The sequence below is a fragment of the Acomys minous genome (genome assembly GCF_964271855.1).
Source record: "Acomys minous genome assembly, chromosome: 19".
NCBI lineage: Eukaryota > Metazoa > Chordata > Mammalia > Rodentia > Muridae > Acomys > Acomys minous.
In genome coordinates, this window is record NC_140499.1 from 6,312,332 (window position 1) to 6,339,743 (window position 27,412).

The window sequence follows — 27,412 nt, forward strand, 5'->3', positions numbered from 1 at the left end:
AAAACAGGAAAATACAGTCAAACAGATTGAGGCCAATAGAGAGGAAATGAATACATCACTCAAAGAAATGTAAGAAACTACAAAGAAACAGGTTAAAAACTTGGATAAATCATTTAAGCAAATGCAGGAAAATACAAACAGGTGAACAAAATTAACAAAACAGTTCAAGATCTGATGATGGAAATAGAAAGAATAAGGAAAACACAAACTGGGGAAATCATAGACATGGAGAACTTAAGGAAGAAAACAGGCCTATATAAAACCAAATAGATTAGATAGGAAAAGAAAATCCTCTTGCCACATAATAATCAAAACACTAAATGTACAGAACAACAATAAAAACGTTAACAGCTACAAGAAAAAAGGGCCAAGTAACATATACAGGCAAACCTATCAGAAGCACCCCTGACTTCTCAGAAGAGACCATAACAGACAAAAAGGCAGCGGCAGATGTCTTCCAAACCCAAAGAGACCACAGATGTCAATCCAGACTACTATACCTAGCAAAACTTAAAATCACCATAGATGGAGAACAATATATTCCATTACAGAAATTTAAACAAAATCTATGCACAAATGCACAACTATAGAAGAAAATAGAAGAGAAATTTCTACTTGAAGATGTTAATTAAACACCAAAAACAACAGGATATAAATAACTTCACTATAGCAAAAACAAAAGAAAACAAGAACATAAACACACTACCACAACCAACATCAAAATAAAAGGAACAGTCACTGGTTATTAATATACCTCAACAATGGATTTAACTCTCCAATAAAAAAAAAGCATAGAATCATAGAATGGATGAGTAAACAGGATCCATCAATCTGCTACAAACAAAAAAACACACCCAAGCCACAAAGATAGACATTACCTGAGAAGAAAGAGCTAGAAAAAAGTTTTCCATGCAAACAGACCCAGATAGCAAGCTGAAGTAGACATTCTAGTATCTAACAAAATATACTTTCAACAAAAATTAATCTAAAGAGATGAGGAAGAACACTTCATAGTCAAGAAAGGAAAGTTCCACCAAGATGACTTCTTAATTCTGAGTACCTATGCCCCAAATACAAGTGCACCCAATTTGTAAGAGAAATATTAATAAAGTTTGACCACACACCAATCCCCACACATTAATAGTGGGAAACTGCAACACCCAACTCTCACCAAAGGACAGATCAATGAAACAGACACTAAACGGAGAAACAATTTCCTCAGTTTCACAAAGTGGAAACAAGAGACATAACCAAACTCATTTTATGAGGCCACAGTCACCTTGATACCTAAAGTACACAAAGACCCAACAAAGAAAATTTCAGAGCAATTCCCCTTATGAACTTTGACGTAAAAATACTCAATAAAATTTCACAAACCAAATTCAAGAATACATCAAAAATATCATCCACCATGATCAAGTAGGCTTCCTCCTAGATATACAGACGAGGTTCAATATACAAAAATCCACTATATAAACAAATTAAGAGAAAATACTCATGATGATCTCATTAGATGCTGAAAAGGCCTTTGACAAAATCCAACACATCTTCCTGATAAAAGTCTTGGAAAAAACAGGGATACGAGGCATATATTTAAACATAATAAAGGTAATATACAGCAAGCCAATTGACAACATCAAATTAAATGGAGGGAAATGTAAAAGAATTTCTTTGAAATCAGGGAAAAGAAAATGCTGTCCACACTTTTATATCTCTCCAATATAGTATTTGAAATCCTAGCCATTGCAAGAAGACAATAAGGGGAGATCATAGAGACAGATTGGAAAGGAAGAAGTCTAAATATCACTATTTGTAGATGATATGTTAGTATACATAAGTGACCCCAAAACTTCTGCCAGAATTCCTAAAGCTGATAAACACCTTCAGCAAAGTTGCTAGATACAAAATTAACTAAAAAAAAATCAGTGGCCCTCCTGTATACAGAAGACAAACAGGCTGAGAAATAAAGTAGAGAAACAATACCCTTCACAATAGCCACAAAACCAAAACCAAACCAAAAACCATAAACTATCTTTGTGTAACTCTAACCAAACAAGTGAAAGATCTGTATGAAAAAAAAACTTCAAATCTCTGAAGAAAGAAACTGAAGAAGATTTCAGAAGCTGGAAAGATGCCCCATGCTCATGGATTTTTAGGACTAACATAGTAAAAATGGCCATCATTCCAAAAGCAATCTACAGATTCAGTGCAATTCCCATCAAAATACCAGAACAATTCCTTAAAGACTTTGAAAGAACAATTTTCAGCTTCATATGGGAAAACAAAACAAAACAAAAAACATAATAGCTAAGACAATCCTGTGTAATAAAAGGTCTTCTGGAAGGATCTCCATCCATGATCTCAAGCTGTCTTATAGAACAACAGTAATAAAAACTATATGGTACCAGCTTAAAAACAGACAAGTGAATCAATGGAATCAAGTGAAAGACCCAGAAATAAACCCACATACCTGTGGATCCTTGATTTTTGAAAAGGGAGATAAAACCCATACAATGGAAAAAAGACAGCATCTTCAACAAATAGTGCAGGTCTAATTGGGTGTCTACATGTAAAAAGATACAAAAAGATCCACATTTTTGACCTTGATTGATCACCAAGTAGATCAAAGACCACAACATAAATCCAGACAGACTAAATTATTAGAAGAAAATGTAGGGAAAAGCCTTGAGCTCACTGGCACAAGAGACAACTTCCTGAACAGATGACCAGTAGCCCAGGTTCTAAGATCAACAATTAATAAATGGCATTTCATGAAATTGAAAAGCTTCTGTAAAGCAAAATACATTGTCAGCAGAACAAAATGACAGCCTGTGGACTGGGAAAAGGTCTTCAACAACAACACTCTACATTGAACATAAAGCTAATAATACACCCACCCTCACAAACACACACACACACACACACACACACACACACACACACGGTAAATACCAACAAACCAAATAATCCAATTTAAAACAGGGTATAGAGCTAAACAGAGAATTTTCAACAGAGGACTATTGAATGGCCAAGAAGCAATTAAAGAAATACTCAACATCCTTAGTCATGAGGGAAATGCAAATCAAAATGATTCTGAGATTCCGTCTTACACCCATATGAATGGCTAAGATCAAAATCTCAAGTGTTAGCACATGCTGGCAAGGATGTGGAGAAAGGGGATCACTCCTCCATTGCTGTGGGAGTGCAAACTTGTACAACCACTATGGAAATCAATTTGGCTACTATTGGGAAAAGCTCTACCACAAGACCCAGCTGTACCACTTCTGGGCATATGTCCTTGTTGGGCGATAGGTAATTTTTAGGTATATGCCCAGAAGTAGTATAGCTGGGTCTTGTGGTAGAACTATTCCCAATAGTAGCCAGATTGATTTCCATAGTGGTTGTACAAGTTTGCACTCCCATCAGCAATGGTGGAGTGCTCCCCTTTCTCCTGAAATTGGGAACAACCCAGATGTCCCTCAACCAAAGAATGGAGAAAGGAATTGTGGTACGTCCAGTAAGGGGAGCAGGGGCTGTCTCTGCCATGGACTCTGCTGCCTGCTTTTCAACCACTTTCCCATTGAGGACTGACCTTGCCAGACTAAAGAGGAAGAGGATGCAGGCAGTCCTGATGAGACTTAATAGGAGGGCTCTCTCTTTCTGAGTACTAGAGGAGGGGGTGGGGGAGGGCAGACTAAAAGGGAAGGTCAGACTGGAAGGTGACAGGGAGGGGCTAAGATTGGGATGTAAAGTGAATGAATTAAAAAAGTAAATTTAAATTTAAAAAGAACAAAGAAAAACACTAGAAGTATTTAAGACATTAGAGAATAACAACATCCATACAATATTTCATCCATTCAACAAATATTTATTAAGAACTGACAGAAAGAAACACCTTCACACCTGTCCATCAAGATGAATTAAGAGTGCACAGCTGAGCTTTGTTTTGGTCCTTGGAAATATGCATAAAGAACATCCCAAACTCCTTGTTGTTTTGTTGATGTCTATAGTACCATACTATGACATGATCTTAGTTAGTTTGAAAATTTTTATTGAAAAGCAAATATTCAAACATGACGATCAGAAATAATGATGGTCAATTGTATTAAACAAACTTAAATATTGATTTTTAACTGTGAGTGGGACCAAAACAATTGGTCAACCATAACTGGTAATAGTAAATAATGGTTGTATATGCCGATCTAAGTAATAATTTAAGTAAATTAATAATAAATATTTCAGTCAAAGCTCAACTCTGACTTTATGTCAGGAAGATGCTTGTGTGACCAGCTCACTGTGAGTGAATTAAAATATCTGCAGACTTTGGCTTTATCTTTTCCATTGGCCATGTGGCCAAGACACAGAAATACCCAGTATGAGCCTACAGTGGAGGAACACTGAAACTCTAGCATGAATATCTATATAATGCATTTTTCTTGTTTTGTGTACTATGTTGTTTGCCTGTAATAAAGGTATTCAGTGAGCACAGCAACTTTTGTCAACCAAACACTTAAGGTAACTATCAGGTAACCAATTTCCACAGTCAATACTTAAAAGCAGGATTACCGGCATGGTCTAAAACTTGTTTGGAATGAAATGAAGAGACTGGTCTACCTCTGGCCAGTGGATTATGGGAGCTCATGATTTCAGAACACTGAGAAGGAACCCTAGAGAATGCATGTGAAGAGATCCAGGGTAGAGAACATGCTCCAGTGGAATTAATAATAACTCCCCAAGGATGCTGTGAGCCTCATGTTGCTTGGGAGCAGCTCAGATTCTCAGGAAGGCCAGCCTGAAATTCTGAGGTACCAATCTCACCCACAGAGGTGCACATAAGAACTGAGAGAAGGAGGAGCTCATTGGTATTCCTTCCCTTCCTGGTGAGGATATTCTCATGGGATGTCCCAATAAACTTACTGAAGATAATCTCTTTCAAAATCCTGATTCCTCCCAATCTCTCCTAGGCAGAAAACCTGGCCTGGGACAGAGAGGCAAAAATATCCCCTCTGTGAGGAGGCAAAGCTTTGGTTTGGCCAGACCTCATCAGATCAATGGTGGATGTGGTTGGCAAGACAAGCCCTTTATTAAGAAGCTAAATTATTCATGTTGTATTTAGATTTCATCAACAAGTTATGAAAAGCCACCATAATTTCTATCAGAGGGGAGATATTATCAGTTTTATTCAGAGAAAATTAAACTAGCAGGTTTGTGGAGCAGGAACAGCCAATGTAAGGTGTCTGTATCCCAACTGGGGACAATTATATATGAGAAGAAAAGTCGATACTTTTGAAATAAAAAACTAAAAGGAAATGAAAGTAAGCTTTACCACTATGCATATCTGGTTTATACCCAGCATCTCCACAAGGTCAGTGCAACATAAAACATCAAGTTGTCCTGTGCTAGTATTGTGTTAGTATTTTCCAGGGAAGCCTTTTGTAGTTATTGTCCATTGTCAATGTTTGCTAGTGCATTGGAACTTACATAACTGGATAAAGTTATTTACTTGACCTTTGTCAAGTTACAGTGCAACTTGCCTATGTCTAAAGGTCTACTAGGTAAGTCTATCACACAAGATAAATATAGATTTAAGAAAACAATAATATATAAAAAAGAAAACAACAATAATCATATAATAAAGAACAAGGTCATTAAATATAACTTTAATTACAAGATCATCTCCAGCTACAAAAATATTAAGATCAACAAACAACTAGCTAGACATAATAACAAATGAGGAAACAATTTTTAATATCAGTCATACAGTTTTGTAAGAGATTTATGCCCATTCCATTAGCTGTGTCCTATGGCTTAAGTATCCTTGTATGTTCAATATTGATGAGTGGTGCCATTGTGGATCTGTAATCCTTTAAAAAGTACTGGGTTTATCTTTCTTATCTCATTAATTCCAGGTGTTGTGTGTATTTCTAGGCTGGTGATATACACATTTATGAGAAAGAAGATATACATGTTTTACACATTTGAGGGTTTGTGTCCCCAAATATAAATTGCATCATTACAAAGGTATGACAACCACAGTCTTGAATGGATAAATTGGAGGAAAAAAGAAAGAAGTTCCCTTTCATATTATGAACTACCATCTAGGTCCATCAAGACTTCTGTATTACTCATACTGACTGTGAATATGGTAGATCACTCAAACCTCTTCTGAGCCTTGTTAAATACATATCTGTGTCGACACTACTCTGGCTTCACAGCAGATTTACAAGCCAAGTATCTGTACTTGAGGTGAGTAAAAATGAGGCTTTACTGAGGAACACTTCGGCTGTTTCCATGTTCTGGCTATTATGAATAAGGCTGCTATGAACATGGTTGAGCAAATTTTCTTGTTGTGTGCTGGAGCATCTTCTGGGTATATTCCAAGGAGTGGGATAGTTGGGTCTTTCAGAAGCCCTATTCCCAGTTTTCTGAGATAGCACCAGATAGATTTCCAAAGTGGCTGTACTAGTTTGCATTCCCCCCAGCAATGAAGGAGTGTTCCTCTCTCCCCACATCCTCGCAGAAACTGTGGTACATTTACACTATGGAATACTACTCAGCTATTAAAAACAAGGAATTCCCTAAATTTGTGGACAAATAGATTGAACTAGAAATGATCATAATGAGAGAGTTAACCCAGAAACAGAAAGACTCAAATGGTATATACTCACTTATATCTGCATACTAGCCCAAGGAGCATGTCCCATGAAAGTCTTCACTAACCAGGAAACTGGGACAGAGGAGAGGACATCCTATTGGGACTCTAGATGAGAGAAGCATGGGAGAATGGCAAATTTGGAGAATCCAGAGGATCCTAGAAACCTACAAAAACATTATGATAGGCAGATTTGGGCCCAGGGGTCTCACTCAAACTACGGCACCAGCCAAGGACAATACAGGTGGTAAACTTGAAACCCCTACCCAGATCTAGCCAATGGAAAGGACATTCTCCACAGTTGAGTGGAGAGTGGGGTCTGATTTTCACACGTACTCTGGTGCCTCATATTTGACCACGTCCCCTGGATGGGGAGACCTGGTGGCACTCAGAGGATAGCAGGCTACCAAGAAGAGACTTGATACCCTATGAGCATATACAGGGGAAGGAAGTCCCCCTCAGTCACAGTCATAGTGGAGGGGAGTAAGGGGAAAATGGGAGGGAGGGAGGAATGGGAGGATACAAGGGAGGGGATAATCATTGAGATGTAATATGAATAAATTAATAAAATACAACTTTTAAAAAATGAGGCTTTAAAAAATGAGACAATCTTAAATTGTCTAGATATAATGCAAGGCCAAAATGCAAGAAAAGGCAGATTGAAGACATAAGCACAAGGTCTGCCCAGCTCCAAACATATGTCTAACCAGGTTTGATACAGAGCACTCAGCTCTGCACCCCAGTGAGACCAATTCAGTGCAGCCATATGCTCACTGTGGTGGAGCATTTGAGGAGTGTGTGGAGCCCTTGAGACACCAACAGGAGGGAAAGAGAAAAATCTGGAGACCGGCATGCTGAGGTTAATTAATAGGCATAGTCTTGAGCGACTACAAACAGTATGGTACTGGAACCTTATCCAGAAGCAATTTATAGCCAGTGGCAGAAGGAAGTGATGAAGTGAGGGCTGTGTCTAGGAAATGAAGAATGCTAGAACTATAAGGAGCAAGGATGACCAGAAAGGGTAATTCTGGTGTTGATACTACCTGCACCGGGGTGTGGGCGGGGATGGCACCCGAAGGTTTTAAGGAGTAAAACAAAGAGTCCATCAGAACCCAGAGTTTAAAGAAGATACATCCTAAGATGTGAATGCCAAAGCCCAAAGCACTCAGTGCAAACAACTTCCAGAGGATGCTGTGGCCGAATGAAGACGTAGATATTAAACAGCTGTGGAAAGGGGTGGTAGTGCTGTAACCCCAGCTTTGGCAGGTGCAAGTAGGAGCTTTGAGAGTTCAGTCAGCCTTGAGTACGTGGTGAGTCCTGGGAGAGCCTGTTCTACTTAGGACTGTGAGTGTGTTTGGGGCGGTGGTGGCACCGATGTAGAAACAAGTATCTTCTCCATAACCACCATTAAGCATAGAATTCAATCTATTATCTCATTTAACTTCCCCTGTGTGCCACGAGGTAGAGACCATTAGCGTCCTTTTGTAGCATATGGTTAAATACAAGTCAGAAACAAAGCCACTGGAACATTCTTCAATGAGACCGGAACACATGAAGTGAAGGCTCCGCAGGAGACACAGTGGAAAGGTTAACAAACTGCTAGCACAACGTTGCTCCCCTAGTTTCACTCAGAGCTTCCTTCTAGGAGGAACAGTAGCCTGGCAGGCTTCACTAGTTTTCTAGTTCACTAATTTTCTCCTTTCTCTGAAGATAAGCTTAAGTGATTCTATTTGTCCCTTTTCCCCTAAGCTATCTTTACTCTAAATATTCCTTTTCAGTGACATGAGAAAAAATGGAGAAAATCAGATGTTGAAAAAAGGAGGAGGAGGTCACCTTCTGTCACACACCTAGGGGGAGGGAATAGGATGAGAGAGGAGGGAGGGAGGGAGGGAGGGAGGGAGGGAGGGAGGCAACGGGAAGATACAGGTGAGGGGATAACAACTGAGATGTAATCTGAGTAAATTACTTAAATAAAAAGAAAAAAAGACAAAGTAAAAAATTGGCAACATCCTGAAAAACAACCAAGAAGATATCTGAAACACAGACAACAAATTCTGCCTAAGTACATGGCAGAGTTTATAACAGATATCAGACCTTCTCTGAGTAAACAATGATGGGAAAGAAGCAGCTGAGAGAGGGGAAGGGGCGCCCAGAGCCTTGGGCTAGTCCACCTGGATTTTCCCTGGAGACCCCTCTCCCTCCCAGCGTTTGCCTGGAAGAGCCCTGGCTAGCAGCCCTGAAGGCCTGCCTTGCAGGTCAGCTCTCTCTTGATCTTTCCTTCTTCCCAGCTATCAACATATTGATCCTCCTCCTTGAGCTGACCCTGGTGTACCCTTTGTCACAACAATCTGTCTTCTCAGTTCTTGTCTTCAGCCTGACACTCAGTAAACACCAAATGCAGAAGCAAGGGAACTCAGGCTCCTGTGCCTCTCATGAAGGCTGGAGTGGGATGGGAAAGGCGGACCGTTACATACAGCTCTTACTCAGACTACTATGTAGTCACCAATTATCAGGAGATATTTGAGGTTCTCCAGTAGGAAGAAGGTCCTGAGTTTAAAGTATGACTAGGAAGTGGCAGTTTAAGGTCAAGAGGTAGAATGTGTCGGACATATGCAAAAGGACTTGCAAATGCTGTGGAGACTGAGGCAGAATAACAGGCATAGATAGAAGGAAGCTAACAACGTAAGAATTTGTAGGCAATTTTAGGGGTTAGAATAGTATCTCAATGCTAAAGCATTATCTCAATATATGTATGTGGATATACATAAAAGAAATAACTTCAAAATTCTTGTGTGGAGTAGAATAATTAAATCAGAAAATCAGCATGATGATCAAACCAGCCTTAGTCATTGAGAATATAAGGCATGTCTTTTACATTTTCCAATTTTAATAACCAGACATGGTCCTGTAGAACTTGAAAACACATTTCTTGAGTGAACTATCCCTTGACTTACTCTATAGTTTTTCATCATTTAACACATCACCCTTTTTGGTTGTGGGTTTGGAGTACCTGATCTCTCTAGAACCTTCAGCTTATAGATATTTGAGCAAGAGGGCATGAAATGGAGTGGCAGAACGGTGTTAAAGGTCAATGCCTTCTTACTCAGACGAGCAGAGTGCAGACTGCTAGGGATATGAGGGATTGCTGCTCAGCAAGGTGAGCATCGGAGGAGGCTATGGCAGCTTTTACAACAACACGAAGGGAAGGAGATGGAAGCAACACATGTTTATCTTTTTTATTTATTATACAGCTGGACACATCTAGAACAAACACCTTTTCAACTGTTGTCTGCTGATGAAAAGTACCTTACCCTTCTGTTCATTTTATTCTGAGGGGGATTGAAAAGGGGACTTATTATTAACTGTGCAAAAGAGGTTTTACGTTCTCTTCATTTTGAACACACTATGCAGTGGCATCTCAAATATTCATTTTAAAACCTAGAAATTATTTGGGATCCTGACTTCAAAATGAACAGGTAGGTGAATGGGGTGAAGGAGCAAGCATAGACAAGACAGAAGGTTCTTAATAAGTCAGGGGCAACAGGTTTGATACATATGTAAAATACTGCAGGACATGTTTTTCAAACCAATGGGTGACCCTGTGATCTCTCACAAGAAAATGAATAACCACACTGGAGCTCAGAAGAGACAACAGGTAGAGCTGATTGCTTCTCATGATATTCAATTGATGCTCTTGTCTGATCGGGCCACCCATAGGTCATCGCTTGTAGAAACAACTTAATTATGCTTGCCAGTACCTTCTAGAGAAGCTAGCAGGAGCAAAGTAGTGTGGCATTTCCCACTCTCTATTTAAACTTATTTTTGGTTGTAGTGAGTGGAGTGCCTGGGAAGAATGGAAAAATCACCCTTCCTGGTGCCCTGTCTAATTAACATTCCTTAAGAAAACTCCCTTGTTGCCAGAGAATGGCCACCACTTTGGCAGAGGAGATGTGACGCTAAGTTGCTGCTTGGCTTTGTGCCAGTTGTGTCAATCTTGACCCCTCAGAGGATGATTAGCAGAGAGAGCATAGTTAAGCTTCTGTGCCCATTCAGTCTCCATCTTCTGCTGGAATTGGCAAAGACTATAGTGGCTATTGTTTCAGGAGCAACTGTCTGTGGAGTTGGACTGAGACCACCAACTTCTTTTATAGAAGACACCAAACACCAACAATGGCTTCTTGCAATTGCTGACCTTGTGCAGTTTGGACAGTAAATCAAATGCCAAAAATATTATGCTAGCAATCTTTTTCATATGCAGACATGGTTTCTTCTAAATTACAATGTCATTTGAACATCTCACAATTATAAGCTTTAAAACAGTATTCTGTTCATGCCATTTGTGTAGTACATTAATAAACCAAATGTAAATAACAATTTAATATACACATAGGCATAAAGAATTATAATGCACTTTTCAATAAATCATAAGAATGAAAATAATTCTATTTCATTAGTGATTCTTAATTTATCTTTAAAAGAAAACAAATGTGATTTTCACTAAAACTTTATTTGTTATTTATTCATATTAAAATTTAGGATTTTAAAATAATTCTTTTTTATTTGGGGGGATATGGTACATGATTGTAAAATTTCTGTAACTTTGAATAACAACTGATTTCATGGTTAATTAAAAAAAAAAACAAAAGTGAGAAAAAAAAAAACCAAACAGGTATCAGTTAAGCAGGACACAAATCTTCCATGCTAATGTACTGGCTAAACTGATCAATCTATGGGGATAACACAATCACCACTCCAGTGCTACACTTGGTAACAAACCCACCGTCTCCAGTGCTACACCCACTAACAGACCCATCATCTTCAATGCTATACCCACTAAGGAACCCACCATCTAGAGTACTACACCCACTAATGAACCCACCGTCTCCAGTGCTATACCCACTAATGGACCCACCGACCTCCAACAGATGCTCCCAATCTAATGGTGAAACAGATGGCCCTGTTTAAACTAAATGGGTCATAAAACAAAAACAAAAGTCATGAGCCTGGGAAAGTGATTGGTGGAGATGAAAGGGAAATCATAGAATGTGGGAAAGAAGAGAGTAATCCAAATTACATTATGTCCATGTATGAAATTTCAAAACAGCAGATTTAATATATTTAAAAGACTACCTCTTAGCTACTCATAATTAGAAATAGTTTATCACTAAAAATATTAACTAAATCAATGTCATTAGAGAATTCCCTGGCCCGCTCTAAAATGAACTGTAAAAAATATTTTTTCCAAACCACCAATAAAAAACTCAACATAAAGCAAAATGGAACAAGCTAGTAAGTGAAATGGCTCATCAATGGAAATATAGAGAGGCTAGAACAATGTTAATTATATATTAAACAAAATCCAGTGCTCTTAATAGGCCATTCAGGGTGGTCTTCTTGGCTTCCAACAAGGGAAATGGATGACAAACAACTAGTGAATGGAATTGCAATACACTATATGTATATATGCATGAAATTGTTTTCAAAGCTATAAGTTTTGTTTTAAAAATAATCTAAAGTTAGTTGACAGTTCCATATGCTAGGGAGAAGCCCAAAGCCTTGCCATTGTGAAGGTTGTAGACACTGATATTATGGGGTCACTTGAATATGTAAAGGAGTTTCAGTTTGGGATGTTATTATTAAAGACTACAGCTCTAAATTATTGAGAACTTTGGCATCCTCAGAACATATGCATTAATATACTTGGCACAATTGAAGAAGTCATGAAACTGGTGACTTTTTACCCATAAGAAAAGGATAGATAACATTGTCACTTGTGTGTAAAGTTTTGGACAGCTGTGTAATACAGATTTAAATCAAAAATGACAGATGCACTGACTTGAAACATAATGGCTGCTGAAGTGAACCTGTATGCCTTTTAGGTTAACTATTGAGTGGCTTAAATATTGCTTTCAGGTGCAGAAAGTGTGACAAGCTGTTGACCAATGTTGTAAGGAGGAAACAGGGTTTATTGCTCAGTAGTCTCTGAAGATGGTTTGTTTTCCAAAGGCAAAATCTTAGGCCACTGATGATCACAACTTGACTTTTATTAAGTTGATATTCACTGATTAATTTTGCAAGCATAGTGAACATTCCATAAGCTAGTATAAAATTATTAACTATGATTTTGTAAACGGAAATTAATTTATCTTTCTGTTGTGAATGAAAAAAAGAAATAAAAGAAAAGACATAGCAGGTTACCAAGAAGAGACTTGATACCCTATGAGCATATACAGGGGGAGGTAATCCCCCTCAGGAACAGTCATAGGGGAGGGGAGTAAGGGGAAAATGGGAGGGAGGGAAGAATGGGAGGATACAAGGGATGGGATAACCATTGAGATGTAACAAGAACAAATTAATAAAAAAAAAATCTTAACCCCTAAAAAAAAAAAAGAAAAGAAAAAAGAAAGAAAGAAAAAAAAAAAAGACATGACTGGTCCTAGGTTTTGGCACCAAATGAAGAAAAAAGAGATAGAGAGAGAAATAAAAAGGAAAAGCAAAGGATACTTGGCTGGACCTGAGTTTTAGCACAAAATGGGAAAGAAAGAAAAGAAAGAAAGAAGAAAGGCTAAGAAAGGAATGGAGGGAGGAAGGGAGGGAGGTGGAAAAGAAGAAAAAAGGAAAGGAAACAGAAACATGACTGCTTCTGGGTTTTGGCAACAAATGAATGGAGAGGGGGGCGGGGCACCTTAGCCATTTGTCCCAGGTTTGAAACCTCACAAGCCGTATGTTTGTATTTTTCCTGAAAACCTAAAATATATACCATGTGTATCAAAAAACAAAAACTTGGATTGCTAATATTACATAGCAATGTATGATGGTGTATACTTACATGAAAGAGAAATCACTGTTTTATTTGAGTGATTTCAAAAGGAACACTGACTGACTTCTAGAGAGTTCTTTAGATAAGAGCAGATGTAAGAAATTTACATTTAAAGAAATAGCTTTCCAATATTCTACATACTTGAAAACTTTGTCTCCTGTCCATACATCTACTATCACCACCAAATAAATACAGATAAATAAACAAATAGATAAAATATAAATAAGCAAACCAATGATTAATCTATTTGTTGTACAAACAATACAAGTATAAATGAGTTTTGGGAACTCATAAAGGGATAAATGTGTTGTTCATTTTGAGCACCACTGAAAGGAAAGCATGGATCTAAATCTGTATTTTGGCGATTTAGTCATTCAAGATGTGTAGTCCAGAAAACAAAACAAACAAAAGAAAAGAAAAAAAAAACAAAAAAACAAAAAACCACTGTGCAGCCTTTCAGAAAGGAATCAGTACCAAACAAAAAGCACAAAGAAAAACATGGAGTCTGTTTATATAGGTTAACTTCTCCTCACCATGGGCCCGGCCCTGGGATGTTCTTGATTTGGGAGGAGCTTGGAAAGAGGAACAAATATTTTATTAAAAGAAGAATTTTAATAAGCCAGATTTGCAAAGAAAAGAAGAAGGAGGAGGAGGAGAAGGAGGAAGGGGAGGAAGAAGAAGAAGAAGAAGAAGAAGAAGAAGAAGAAGAAGAAGAAGAAGAAGAAGAAGAAGAAGAAGAAGAAGAAGAAGAAGAAGTACTTTGTGCAAAAGTTTGGCTGACACATAGTTGTATTGCTAACTAATACTGCCACGCAAATCAAGGAAAGTTAAAAACATTTTAAAATATATTTCACAAGTTCCATAAAAGCTTCAGGGCTCAAAACTAACTCTTAGTATGACAACTTCATTTGGGTGGTATGGTCTCAGCCTGAAAGTTTATTTGCTGTGATATATCAGTCTTGTTTTTGGGTTTGCTTCTTCTTTTTCTTTTTCTCTCTCTCTTTTTTTAAACTATCTCTAGCACTAACTTAGCTTGTATTTGTTCCAAAATGAATTTCATGTTTAACTTGTTTTCTTAATTAAACTTCCTTTAGCAGTTCCTAATACATGTGTTATTAAAACTCATTCACATTTGCCTGACATATTTGGCTGCATATCCATGTACTGAAGTGCTTTGTGCTATATATATGAAGAAAATTAAATAGCAAATATGGAGACTTGAATGTTTTTATGAGTGTCAAGATGAGAGAGTGCCTGCAAGACCCATAAGGTTTCACACAAAAGAGGCATTACTGCTGAATCTCACGTGCTGACACATCCCTGACCTATAAACTCTACCGTGACAGTGGCAGTAAATGACTGTCCACTGAGTAGACTTCCTCTCGTACGTGGCATGGAAATAGGCACAGACGAGATTATATTGACTTCTATAAAAAGAATTCATATAAAATCCCCCCGAAGTTTAATGTCTAATAATTTCAAATGCCTGGAGTGATTTATTAGTATTTTCTGACTTCAGCTAAGCTTTCAGTTTGCAGTCTTCTTTCTTTCTTTCTTTCTCTCTTTCTTTTTTTTTTTGCCCCAACAGATAAGCTTCCAAGAAAAAGCATAAGTTTAGTTTTTCTTTTCCTTTTTTCTTTTCTTTTCTTTCTTTTTTCTTTTTTTTTTCTTTTCTTTTTTTTTCTTTTCTTTCTTTCTTTTTTTTTTTGAGGGAAGGAACAAAGATAATCCACATTCTTTTATAAGAGTATATCAATGACTGATATGAATCAACATGCTTTCATCACCGTCAGGCTAAGTACTCAGACAACAATACTTTGCTATTCAAGAATCCTCCCTGGAGATAGCAGGGGATGTTGCTATCTAGGGGCCATAAAGATTGGCCACCCCAAGATATTATGGGTTATCTTTTAAGAAGTAATGAAAAATATATTCTAAATTTTTTAAGGGCTAAGGGTATTGATTAATTTCATCTTTATATTTCTGTACTTTGCAAATTTTACAGATTAAACATTGAAGTTTCAAATTCATATAAGATTAGTCATTTTATTGCAGGTCCCAATAAAGCAAAAGAGAAAAGTTTTATTCTACAGATGAGTATGCTGAATTTCAATAACCCAGAAAAATACAATTTGCCTCTCTCATATCACTTCCATTTAAGAGCAGGTAGACTTTCATTTAAAAAAAATGGACAATGACACTGAATGTAGTTAGTCATTTCAGAAGCATGGAAACTGCAGACACTATATCAGGAGTTTGGGGGTTCCAGGACAGTTAGACAACGTGGGAGGCAGCAGTACCCTTGGGAATGCAACAGCAATACCCCACCCACACCAACAGCTTTGGGCCATCCAATGTAAATCTTTTGACTTACATTAAGAACAGTATTTTCCATTTTCAGCACTAACTGTGAACCTTTTAGTTGAAATTAGACATTTTATGTCACTCTAATATAAAATAAAAGGGATTAATCAAGGACACTGTGTTCCTTTGAGTAACAACCACAACATGTGTGCTCAAGAAGACAGAACAAAATGTGGTTAATTTACCAACTGAACACTGCAGGTGACTCACCAGTTCAGTAAGTGGTCCATTCTATTTGTCAAACTGTACTGAGCCTCTGTTCATAGACTGGCTGTACTTCCAAACTTTCCAGTGTGGTGTGTGGCTCTCTAGAGGCGATTTCCTTTGCTATTGGCTGTCTGACGTGGAATAAGGACCTACAAGACTTATCAGAAGTGTGTGTGGGGATTTCCTCTAGAAACATCACCAACCCTCCCAGCAGATGATACAAGAGAAAATCATAGCTGCCCCGTTTGTTTTTCATTACCAAAAGAGACCACAATGAAGCCTTAAAAAATGTCACCTACTCTTGACAGAAAAATATCTCCCAGCTACTATAGAGGTGTGTGAGCTTACTCATCAGCAGTCTGAGACTCTCAATCACTACTAGTTCACTGCTTTCAGAAAATGCAAATTAACCTTTAAAAGGACCTTCATTTTTGAATTTCCAATCACTTTTATGTCAATAATTCTGTTCTCAATTAGCCTGAAGAGAGAAATATTAACCCATCTATCACTCACCATGCCTTATTTATTTGTATTATCAGTTATTATCAATTGTATTAGTTTAATCAGATGTTAAATATTCCTGGACTGTGTGGCAAGGAGCAGTGGCTCAAATGTACCAACACACAGAACATCCATTCTTTTCCTTCCAAGGCACACAAACCACGTGACAGAAGCATGGATAAGAGTCAGAGCAGCTATCTGCAGAAAACAAATGCGCTTGTAGAAACTCCTGTGAACCTACTACTTTACAAAGGGTTAACCAAAGCCCACTGCAACAGGAAACATCCAAGTTTCCGCTTTAAAGATCATGGAACACAAAAGTGTTCAACTTGGCTATTGCATCTCAAAAACACAAATTTCATATGCTACCTTCAGATTTCAGTTTAAAAAGACACAAGCAAACCCGGGGGCAGGGGGTTTGGTAAGACTCCTCTTCTCATAGCCAGTATACATGAAGTGTTGGAAGTTTGAGAAGTAAGTATGAGTAGGAGCTCCGATGACATTGAGGAGTGGTCTCTGATGAGTCCAGACTCAAAGCAGAGTCTTTAATGTTAAGCTGTACGGGTATCTGCACACATTTCACGATCCATCAGCACGAATGCTGGGGAAATACCTAATGCTTTCTTTGGGAGGCTAAAATACACCAGCTGCAACATTTTATATCATGACAATTACCAATCTTCATTTTATTTCAATGCATTTGAGAGCTTGCTAATTCAAAAGCGAATGCATGGCCTTAAATAGAGAAAAGCCAACTAAAACACACTGAAGTGTGAAGGGATTGTGAGGGACTTTCATCAATCTAAGCCATCTAGAGACGCTTCCATGCAATTCATAAATATATATTACACACATGAAAATATATACAATATATCTATGTAAATTGTGCTGGAGCTATGTGAGAATAATGATCTTTTCTGGATTCCAAAGCAACTTTTACGTTCCCAAGTCAATTAATATTCACACATTGGAGAGATTAATTTTAATTACTGCTGGTGAAATCGATTTCCTTCTGTGAGCACAGAGGAGTTTTTCTTGAGAGCTACAAGGTTTCTTTAACTAAAAAAAAAAAAAAAAAAAAAAAAAAAAAAAAAAAAAAAAAAAAAATTAACCTCGATTCAGCTGCAAGAAAATCTCTAGAAACTGAACCACTCAGAGCTCACTGGGAAAGAAAAAGCTAGGAATCAGGAGCAGGGCAAAGCAGGCTAGAATCACAAATGCAGCTACATGTCTGGTGCCCTCGCCAGCCTGGGCCCTGGGCTCAAAATGCTGCAAGGAAGCTCATCTCACTCAAGAAAGTTAAGTCGGACTGTATTATGCAAAGTCCTACAAGGCAGTCACAAGATAACCTGTGTGGCAGAATCCCACTTCTTTCTCCTGGATCAGATACAGCGACTGTAACTCTTTAGTGTCCGACTGGAAGAAAGAGGTGGTGGGGAAGGGCAGGAAGAAACAGAGGGAGGGAATGTCGGAGCTTCTGAATAAGGCCACCCTTTTGCTGACTGCATCTCCAGCAAAATCCCCCTAGAAGCTTAGGCAGGCTGGGAAACTGGGCCGAGGCAGCACAGTGTAAACCTGAGCTCTCCCCCTGGCCCCCAAGCAGGATTTTCAAAAGCACTGGCTGTCTCTTCCCCTTAAAGTACTGCTCGGAGAAATATCACCAGGTCCAAGAGGAATCTCCCTACTGAGAGATTTTTTTTTTTAACAACGTAAAGTTGAGAGGCAGGAAGCTGCTTGGTTTCCCCACTGACACCAGAAAACCCAGGTTTTGAGGCTGGGTGCGGGTGGAGCGGTCGCGATGCCTGGGCGATGCGCGAGGCGGACTTCCAGCCTGCTCGCCCCATTTCTCCGGCGCGGCTTCCGCAACCCCTTCCGCACAGCAATACCCAAACCCGCAGCCCTTCCCCGAGGAAAGAGCCACAAACTTACCCACAGCAAAACACGTCCACGGAGGGAGCCCCCTCATCTTCCCCCAGTCCTCCTTCAATTATTCAAGGAGACAGTTTTAACAACACTTCGCTGTCAAATTCAAGTCCAAATTGTCAAAGTATTTACCAGTCTGTAGATGCTTTCTTTTCAACCCCTGGACATGGGTAATCCTTGTTTCAGTATTCAAGATGCTTCCTTTATTATTATTTTTTTTCTTTAAGCAGCCGCAACCCTGGTTCCACCTCCCCCTCCCTCTTTATTCACCCACGGACACTTCCTAAACGTGTGGATTGATGCTTTTTTCTCTCCAGATGCTGCCACGATTCCGAATCCTGGAGAACCAAAACCGCATCCGTGTAATTCCGACCATCAGGCAAGAAATACAAACGACCAAACAACGTTACTTCTTTGAGCTGCGATCAGATAATCCTACTAATCCAATAGATTTATCTCGATTGGAAATTGACCTCAAAAATGAATTCCCAGAGCTGGTGTCCAGTAGGACGAGTCCGTAGCCCTGTCCGGGTTACCAAAGAGCTGTGCTTTCTTCCTTTCCTTTCTCTCTTTCTTTCCTTTCTTTTTTCTAAAAATCTTTTTGGATTCTGGGTGCACTGCTCGGGGAAAAAAAATGCCAAGGACCCTGGTTTCCCCTAATACAGGTTTCTACTCCAAATCGGTGCAGAATGAAAAATGATACAAAGGTACCCCTAGTGGCTCGAGGCGATATTGCAGGGATTTCACCACACCAACCCGCCCCCGCCCCCCTGCCCCCCTTCCTCATCCCTCTTTACCTTTTCCACCTCTGTCCCTGCCCCCTGGCTTCTGGGGATAACTTGCTGTTTTAGTTACTAGGGGCCTGAACCCCGATTAATACTACCAAAATAAAGCTGTCTACGCATATAGGATGAGTTTTCCCTTACACTGGAAGACTGAAAAATCTGTGTTTCTGACCCTTGTCATTTAAGGCCATCCCACTACCATAGATTTGGTAGTTAAAATGCCAATAAGGGGAGGCACTGTGATTTCAAAAATATGTATTTGTGTTCTAAATAGTCAATATACACACACACACAGAGAGAGAGAGAGGGGGGGGGGAAGCCTGGTCTTTGTTTTTAGAAAATCGCTTAATGGTGTGTTTCCCTTGAATAAATAAAATAAAGGATATGAATTTTTCATGAAACTATATCTTTTGGATTTTAAAAACTATCCCATTAAATGTATTTATCTATGTATATGTGTAAACCTGCATGTGCAAGCACGCATGCCAGAGCAGAGCTTTCAGGAGTCAGTTCCCTTTTTCCTGTGGACCCTGGAGATGCAAATCAAGTCTTCATGTTTGGTGTCAGGCTTATCCACTAAGCTCTCATTTCGGAATATTTTTATATGTGATTTTATTATTTTAGCTGCATATACATATGTGTGCATGTGCTCATGGGTGTGCCACATGTGTATGCAGATGCCCACCGAGTGCAGAGGAGTAGGAGTAACAGGCTTTTGTGAGCATGGGTGCTGAGAAGGGAACTTGGGGTCTCTGTAAAGCTGTAAGCACCCTTGGTTACAAAGCCTTTTCTCTAACCCCTCATTTTGGGTTTTTGATATCTGTTTAGACAAGCAGATAGAAGGTCTCTGAGCGTTCAGGGAAAGGGCAACGCCTAACCATCATGACCCAGGCTTCCACGATGCTTACTTGAAACCTTCAGAGTTCAGTGGCCTCTGTGTCAGCACCAGGACTTCTGACAGGTTTCAAAGAAAAGGATCAATGCAGTGAATTTCAGGCCTCTGTTGTGAACCAGTATTCCACATGGTCTCACAAACAGTGTCTATCAATAAGCCAGCAAGCTTTCTAAAATGAAGATTCTAGGTCTTTAGGGCTGAGATTCTCCAATTTTAACAAGCCCTCTGAGAACACTTTGATTATCAAGGGCCCGGTAAAATACAGGAGTTGGATTCTCTTTCATGCTGATGGGTTCTGTAGCTGCAAAAACAGGAAAATTTTTCTTAACTGACTAAATAATTAAGCCTTTAAGTGTATGAACTGCTAAAGAGTCAAGAGACATTCTTTCTACCACTAGCTTTGCTGTTAATTGGCTATGTGACTTTGAGCAGTAACTTTTTGCCTATGGTTAATTTATCTACTAAAATTCAAAACAAATCAACAAATGCAATGCACACACTCCTAGATGGAAGATTCCATATCATAAATTCATCTATAATACAAATAAAATTATTATTAAAATATCACTACAGTTTTTTTTACAGAACCTGAAATGTTACTCCTGAAATATAGATACAAAAACAAAGGGTTTAAAAAAAACTGTTTAATAAAAACCGTAGGAACAAACTTTATGGAGTTTCAATGTGAACCATTAAGTCTTAATTCGGATTGGCTACAGTTAAGGTTCTGCCAAAGAAACTAGTTCACAGGAATACACAAGAAACTGGATAAATGCCAGATGACATTAGAATGCAATGAAGGCACAGGACCTATTCATATGCTTCATCATGCAAATGAAAAAAATGTTAAATTTTTTTTAACCACTCATCATACTTGAGTTTGTATTTAAGGTAGCATAAGGGAAAAAAAGTATATTGTACTTATATTTTCTCATAAAAATATTTTCAACAATGTGACAAGTCAACATATACTGGGAAGATGAAGAATCACTTGACTGAGGAGAAGACTCACTGTCCAATAAGGGCCTGAGAAGGGCACTCAGAGATCACTAGTCATTAGAGAAATTCACAGCAAGATGATACGATGGCCCTTCACAGGCATGAAATTGGCTAAAATCGCAGATCTCGGAGCTCTGCATAATGATGAAGATGTGAGGAAGCCATGGAGAAGAGAAAGAGGGAGAGTTCAGAGGGCAAAGAAAGGAGCTTAAAAAAAAATCTCTGAATAATCTCACATTATGTAAGATCATCTTTTAGTTCTTAGAAATAAGTCATTGCATGATTGATGAAAAATAAAAAAACAAACAATCTGAAAACATAAAGTCTGACTATTTCTCAGTCAATAGAATATTAATATACTGTAATAGAACAAATATCATAGAAAAAATTAAAGTCCCTTAGATACTTGAGTTGCTATGGATAATTTCAGAAATAATATATAGGCAAAATATTGGCTATTACCTAAGATATCTAAGGATATTAATTACTAAGTATATGTAAAAAAAATTAAATACAATGATACTGGAGAGATGACTCATTGGTTAGCACCATTTGCTGCTCCTGCAAAAGCAATCTGGGTTTGATTATCAAAACTCACATGGCAGCTCACAACCATCAGTACTTCCAGGTTCAGTGTCTTATGTCTTTTTCTGGGCTCCATGGTTACCAATCACGCATGTGGTGCATATACATACATACATATGTGAAGACAAACACTCACATACCTAAGGAATACATACAAGTGAATCTTGAAAGCATGTAAAAATAATGGGATCTATTAATTCTGGGAGCATGCATGTGCAGCTCCAGTTTATCATCTGAGTAAGATAATGAACACAATCCAGTGCCATGATTGCCTCTGAGAAGGATTGGGGTAATGAATGCCGCACCAGCCTCCTGAATTCTCTCACCTGAATCCATAGTGCTTTATTTCCCACACTGTATCTTGAACTACTCTTATATAAATTAATTCTATACCTGAACTATCTCATTAGTACAAAACACTTAGGCTAGATGATTTTTGCGCACCCTTATAGCATTATAAAATTTTTTTGATTATAAGTTACAACTTTCAGAGGAAAATAGCTTAATGATTTTGAGTGCAAGGGAAGGAAATTTTTATTTAATGAAAAAAAAGCCCACAAGCATAGAATATAAGTCAATGTAGTTATACAAAAATGTTTAAGAAGTCAGTTTTTTGTTTTACTGAAAATATATTTTTCATTCAGTTCCCCTACAATAAATCCCAACCACAGTTTCCCCTCCCTCTACACCTCCTTGCTCCCCCATCTACCCTCACCCCAAGATCTACTCCCCTTCCAATTTTCCCTCTTGAGAAAGCAGAAGGCCTCTAAGAGACAACAACCAAACAGAACAAACAGGATACAATAAGACAGGACAAAAGCCCTCACACAAAGGCTAGGCAAAGCAACCCAGTAGGAAGCAAAGGGTTAGGCAAAAGAATCAGAGACACACCTGTTCCCACTGCTCAGAGTCCAACAAGAAATTCAAGCTATCAGCCATAGCACACACACAGAGGACCTGGTGCAGGCCTGTGGAGGCCCCATGATGCCACTGCCATCTCTGTGAGCCCATGTCAGCCCTGTCTAATTGATGCAGTGAGCCATATTTTCCCTATGTCTTCCATCCCTCCATCCTAAAATCTTTCCTTCTGCTCTCTCAGGGATCCTGATCTCCCATGGGAGGGATCTGAGGGAGACCTCCAATTTAGACCCTTTCTCTGCATAATGTCTGGTGGGGTGTCTCACCTGCTCCTATCTGCTGCAGGAGGAAGCCTAGCTGATTATATCCTGACAAGGCACTGGTCTTTGAGTATAGCAGAATGTCACTGGAGTCATTTTATTATCTATCTATGTATATCTATCTATCTATCTATCTATCTATCCATCTATCATCTATCTATCCATCTATCATCTATCTACCTTTTTTTTTTGCCAATCATGCTTGCTTCTACTGTAGGTCTCTGAGCTATCCAGTCTCTGGTTCCTGGCCATCTAAGCAGTGTACAGCATGGTCTCCCTCTATTGGAATGGGCCCCATGTTAAACCAAACATTGGTTGGCCACTCCCACAAGTTCTGTGCCATGATTGCCCCAGCACATCTTACCAGCAGGACAGATGGAAGATGGAGAGTTTTGTGCCTGTGTTGGTGCCCAGATTTTCTTTTCAATAGCATGTAGAGTACCTTCTCATGCCAAAGGGACTAGAACGTAGGGTTAGAAACTTTATGCAGGCACCAGCTTCACACCTCTGTGTTTAAGGAGCTGTGTGGATGCTGTTGGCCAAGGGGCTCCACTGTTAGTTTTCTAGAATGAGTGCGACCTTCGGCTCTAGTATCAACTGGGGTTGTTTAGGCTTCTACATAGCACGTCCTAGGCTAACAACGCAACCCAATGTAACCCAGTCCCACCACTGGAAGTCTTGCTGGCTAAAAAAGATGGCCAGTTCAGACCCCATATCCTCCAGTACGAGGGGTACTCACTAGGGTCATAGATTCTAGGAAGTATCCACTGTACTAAGTCTCCACACTGATCCCCCAAATGCCCCCATTCCAGCTGTCTCTCCAGTACCATCTCCCTCTATCCTCCCAACTCCTGATGATCCCTCCTGCTCCCATCCCCATACACCCCAGGCCACTTGCAGCATCTATTCTCTTTCCCCTTCCCAGGAAGATCCTTTCATGCCACTGAAGCCCTCCTCTTAACCTATCCTCTCTGAGTCTGTGGATTGTAGCTTGATTATCCTTTACATAAGAGCTAATATCCACTTATAAATGAATACACATCATATTTATCTTTCTGGGACTGGGTTACCTCACTTAAGATGACTTTTTCTCTAGTTGCATCCATTTGCCTGAATTTTTCATGTCACTTTTTAACAGCTGAGTAACACTCTAACATGTAAATGTACCAGATTTTCTTTATCCATTATTCAGTTGAGGCACATCTAGTTTGATTCCAATTTCTAGCTATTATAAATAAATCTCCTATAAACATAGTTGAGCACATGTTTTTGTGGTAGGATGGAGCATCCTTTGGATATGTGCCCAGGAGTGATATGGCTGGGTCCTTGGGGTAGATTGATTCCCTATTTTCTGAGTAACTGCCATATTGTTTATCAAAGTGGCTTTGTAAGTTTGTACTCTCACCACCAATGCAGGCGTGTCCCCCTTGCTCCACTTCCTCACCAGCATGACCTGTCATTTGTGTTATTGATCTTAGCCCCATTCTGACAGATATAAGATGGAATCTCAAAGTAGTTTGAATTTCCATTTCCTTGATGGCTAGGGATGTTGAACATTTCTTTAGCATTTCTGTGTCTCTTGAGATTCATCTGCTGAGACTTCTCTGTTTATATCTGTACCCTATTTTGAAATTAGATTATTTGTTTTTTGATGTCTAGTTTCTTGAGAACTTCGTGTATTTTGGGTATTAGACCTCTATTGGATGTAGAGACAGTAAAAATATTTTCCTACCCAGTACCTAACTCTTTGTCCTATTGACAGTGTCCTTTGCTTTACAGAAGCTTTTCAACTTCATAAAGTTTCATTTATTAATTGTTGATATTAGTGCCTGTGCTATGAGTGGTCTGAAAAAGTTGTCTCCAGTGTCAAATGTGTTCAAGGCTGTTCTCAATGTTCAGTGTACCTGGTTTTATGTTAAGGGTTTGATCCGCTTATACTTGAGTTTTGTACAGGGTGAGAAATTTGCAGTATTTACATTCTTCTACATGGAGGCATTCAGTTTGATGCACCATTTGTTAAAAAAATATTTTTCCAGTGTACATTTCTGGCTTTCTTATTAAAAATTAGGTGTCCATAGGTGTCTGAGTCTTCAGTTCAACTCCCCTGATCAATGTATCTGAGGTTTTTTTGTCAATACCTCACAGTTTTTATTACTATAGCTCTGTGGTACAGCTTGAAATCAGGAATGGTGATACCTCCAATAGAGAATTCAGAATTTTATAAATTTTCTTTAAAAAGAAATGTTAAAACACAATATTTTCTATTTCTAGGAAGTAAAACGAATTCAAAGTTATTTGTTTCTATAATGAGTAATACAATCATCAGATGGCAAGGAATGTCACTATCTAAATGGAGGAAATGTGGCTGAAATATGGGCAGACATGTAATACTTAACAAGAAGCCTCTTTTATTTTCCTATGAGCTCATAACCAGTAACTGGACTCTGAGGCACAGCAATGATCAATTGATCATGCTTTGTCTCACAAGTTAGTGAGAAACTACCAAAGCCAGAGAAGCTATAGGCAAAATTACAGCAGAAAAATTCCTACCAGAACATTTCAAATATGTACATGAATTCCAATGGAAAATTTGTCCATACAATGAATAGCAAATGAAAATTTTTATTTCAAAGTCACTTGGCATTATATTATATGACCCCCATCCCAGGAGAAGACACTAAATATTAGGTACCAGTTTATAAAAGCTAGTTTTCAGCTATGATTAGCAGTGTGGGATGCAGGCTCTCATCTCACTGGGCTGGAGAAATACGCAATCAGCTTCCACCATTGAGATTTTCCTGGAAATAACTAAGACTTTTTTTTATGATGAAACCCTGAGATAACAATGTAATATCAACAGAACAGACAGGGAGGAAGAAGGATATGCAATGTATATAAAATCTGAAGAAGATGACATATCTTTTGAGCAAAAGCTTATCAAACCTCCTTGCATTCGGGGAGTAACCCTAGTAATGCCATAAGAGCAGTCACTTTGCAAATGATGACATCTTCGAATCCTCACTAGTCCCAGAAGTATTTTTAGCAATACTATGGAGTCCACACTAAACAACTGTTAGATAACGACACTGAGCTGAAGGCTTATTTTCAGTGTTTGAGTTCAAACTGGACTAGCAGTGTAAATTAGCCAGTGACAGAATATGAGTGAAAGAAGTCAGAGGCTGCTACCGGGAACAGGAAAGGGGGCTAACGGTGAAATGTGCACCAAACTCCCGGTCTCTACAAAAACACTGGAGATTTATTTGATTTAGTATCCCCTATGGAACAAGTGATTGGTGAATAAACGAATCCATAGATCAAACAAGGATGCCAAGTGATATATAAAATATCATTATTATCTACTTTAGATGAATTTGCTAATCTCTGCAGAAACTGAAAGTAATAGAGGAGGAAGGCAAAGAATTATGATGACTTCCAGTAGGGAATGAGGGCCAGAATTAGCAAGCCTGGGTGCTGTGGCAACCCTGACTAGACTATATCACTAAACTGTCAGCCATAGGAAAACCTGGGATGAGAGAACACATTCAGCTTTTGTTTATGTAGCTAGTAAAAAAGCCATTGTTGATTGATTAATGTCACATGGGCCATGTGAAGAAACGAACAGCAAGATGTCACTACAAAAGAAACAAGAAGGGTGTGCTGTTGGTTTTCATATGGAGGGATTACCCAGAAAAGAATCACAGTGTATATTTTTGTAAATAAATGAAAATGACCTTTATTTATGAATTTTTTCATACACTATATTTTGGTCGTATGCTTCCCTGTCCCCTCAAGTCATGGGAGATCTCAATCTTTTATGACAAATTCTGATAGCCTGGGTTCTAACTACTTCCAAATGCTTTAGGATAGTATGCTCATTTTAAGAAAGGTAAATAGCATTTAAGTAGAAAAACACAGATTTCTCAGGTAACCTACAGGAAAAACATCCCACCTCCTTTCTTCAAATTTTGCCTGCGGTACACTACTACCAAGTGTTCAAGACTTGAATCTAAATGAGTGGCATTCAGGAATTCTAAAAGGTATAAAATGAAAAGCAATGCAACATTACAACTGTAGCAAAAGTGTCTGCTTCCAAGAGGTCTCCTTCTACAGGTACCTGTGCACAGCACAGGATGCTGCTTAATTAGGAAAGCTACTTAAAACACTTGACTGATGCGAAATATTTCAGGTATGTACTAAAAGAACACACCTGCTTGGGTGCTAAATTTACCAGATGCATCTTTAAGTTTCACCATTGAAGATTGCTAATGCAAACTAAAGCACCATGATAAAGCCTAGATATTTTAGAATGTGGCTGCTACGCTGAGAAATCGAACCTCATCAAGGTCATTTAGGAGGGTAAAGTGTGTCTGTGTGTGTGTGTGTGTCTCTCTCTGTGTGTGTGTGTGTGTGTGTGTGTGTGTGTGTGTGTGTGTGTGTGTTGCTGCTGATGCTGTCCCAGGGGCTTGGCTCAAGTAGCAGCTGTGTTCCTGTGTAAACTTTTCT

General features: G+C 38.7%; 1 protein-coding gene across 11 annotated transcripts in view; it reads right to left on the bottom strand.

Annotated features, from left to right (window-relative positions):
* NLGN1 (neuroligin 1) overlaps positions 1 to 27,412 on the bottom strand; it is an 896,042-nt gene that overhangs the window by 695,074 nt on the left and 173,556 nt on the right. The window contains exon 1 of one of the 11 annotated variants that reach the window (XM_084769315.1): positions 18,474 to 19,166. The exons of the other annotated variants lie outside the window; for them this stretch is intronic. The gene's annotated coding sequence lies outside the window, so the exon portion shown is untranslated. Of the gene's footprint in view, positions 1 to 18,473; positions 19,167 to 27,412 lie in introns of those variants that run through there. 11 annotated transcript variants of the gene reach the window in all.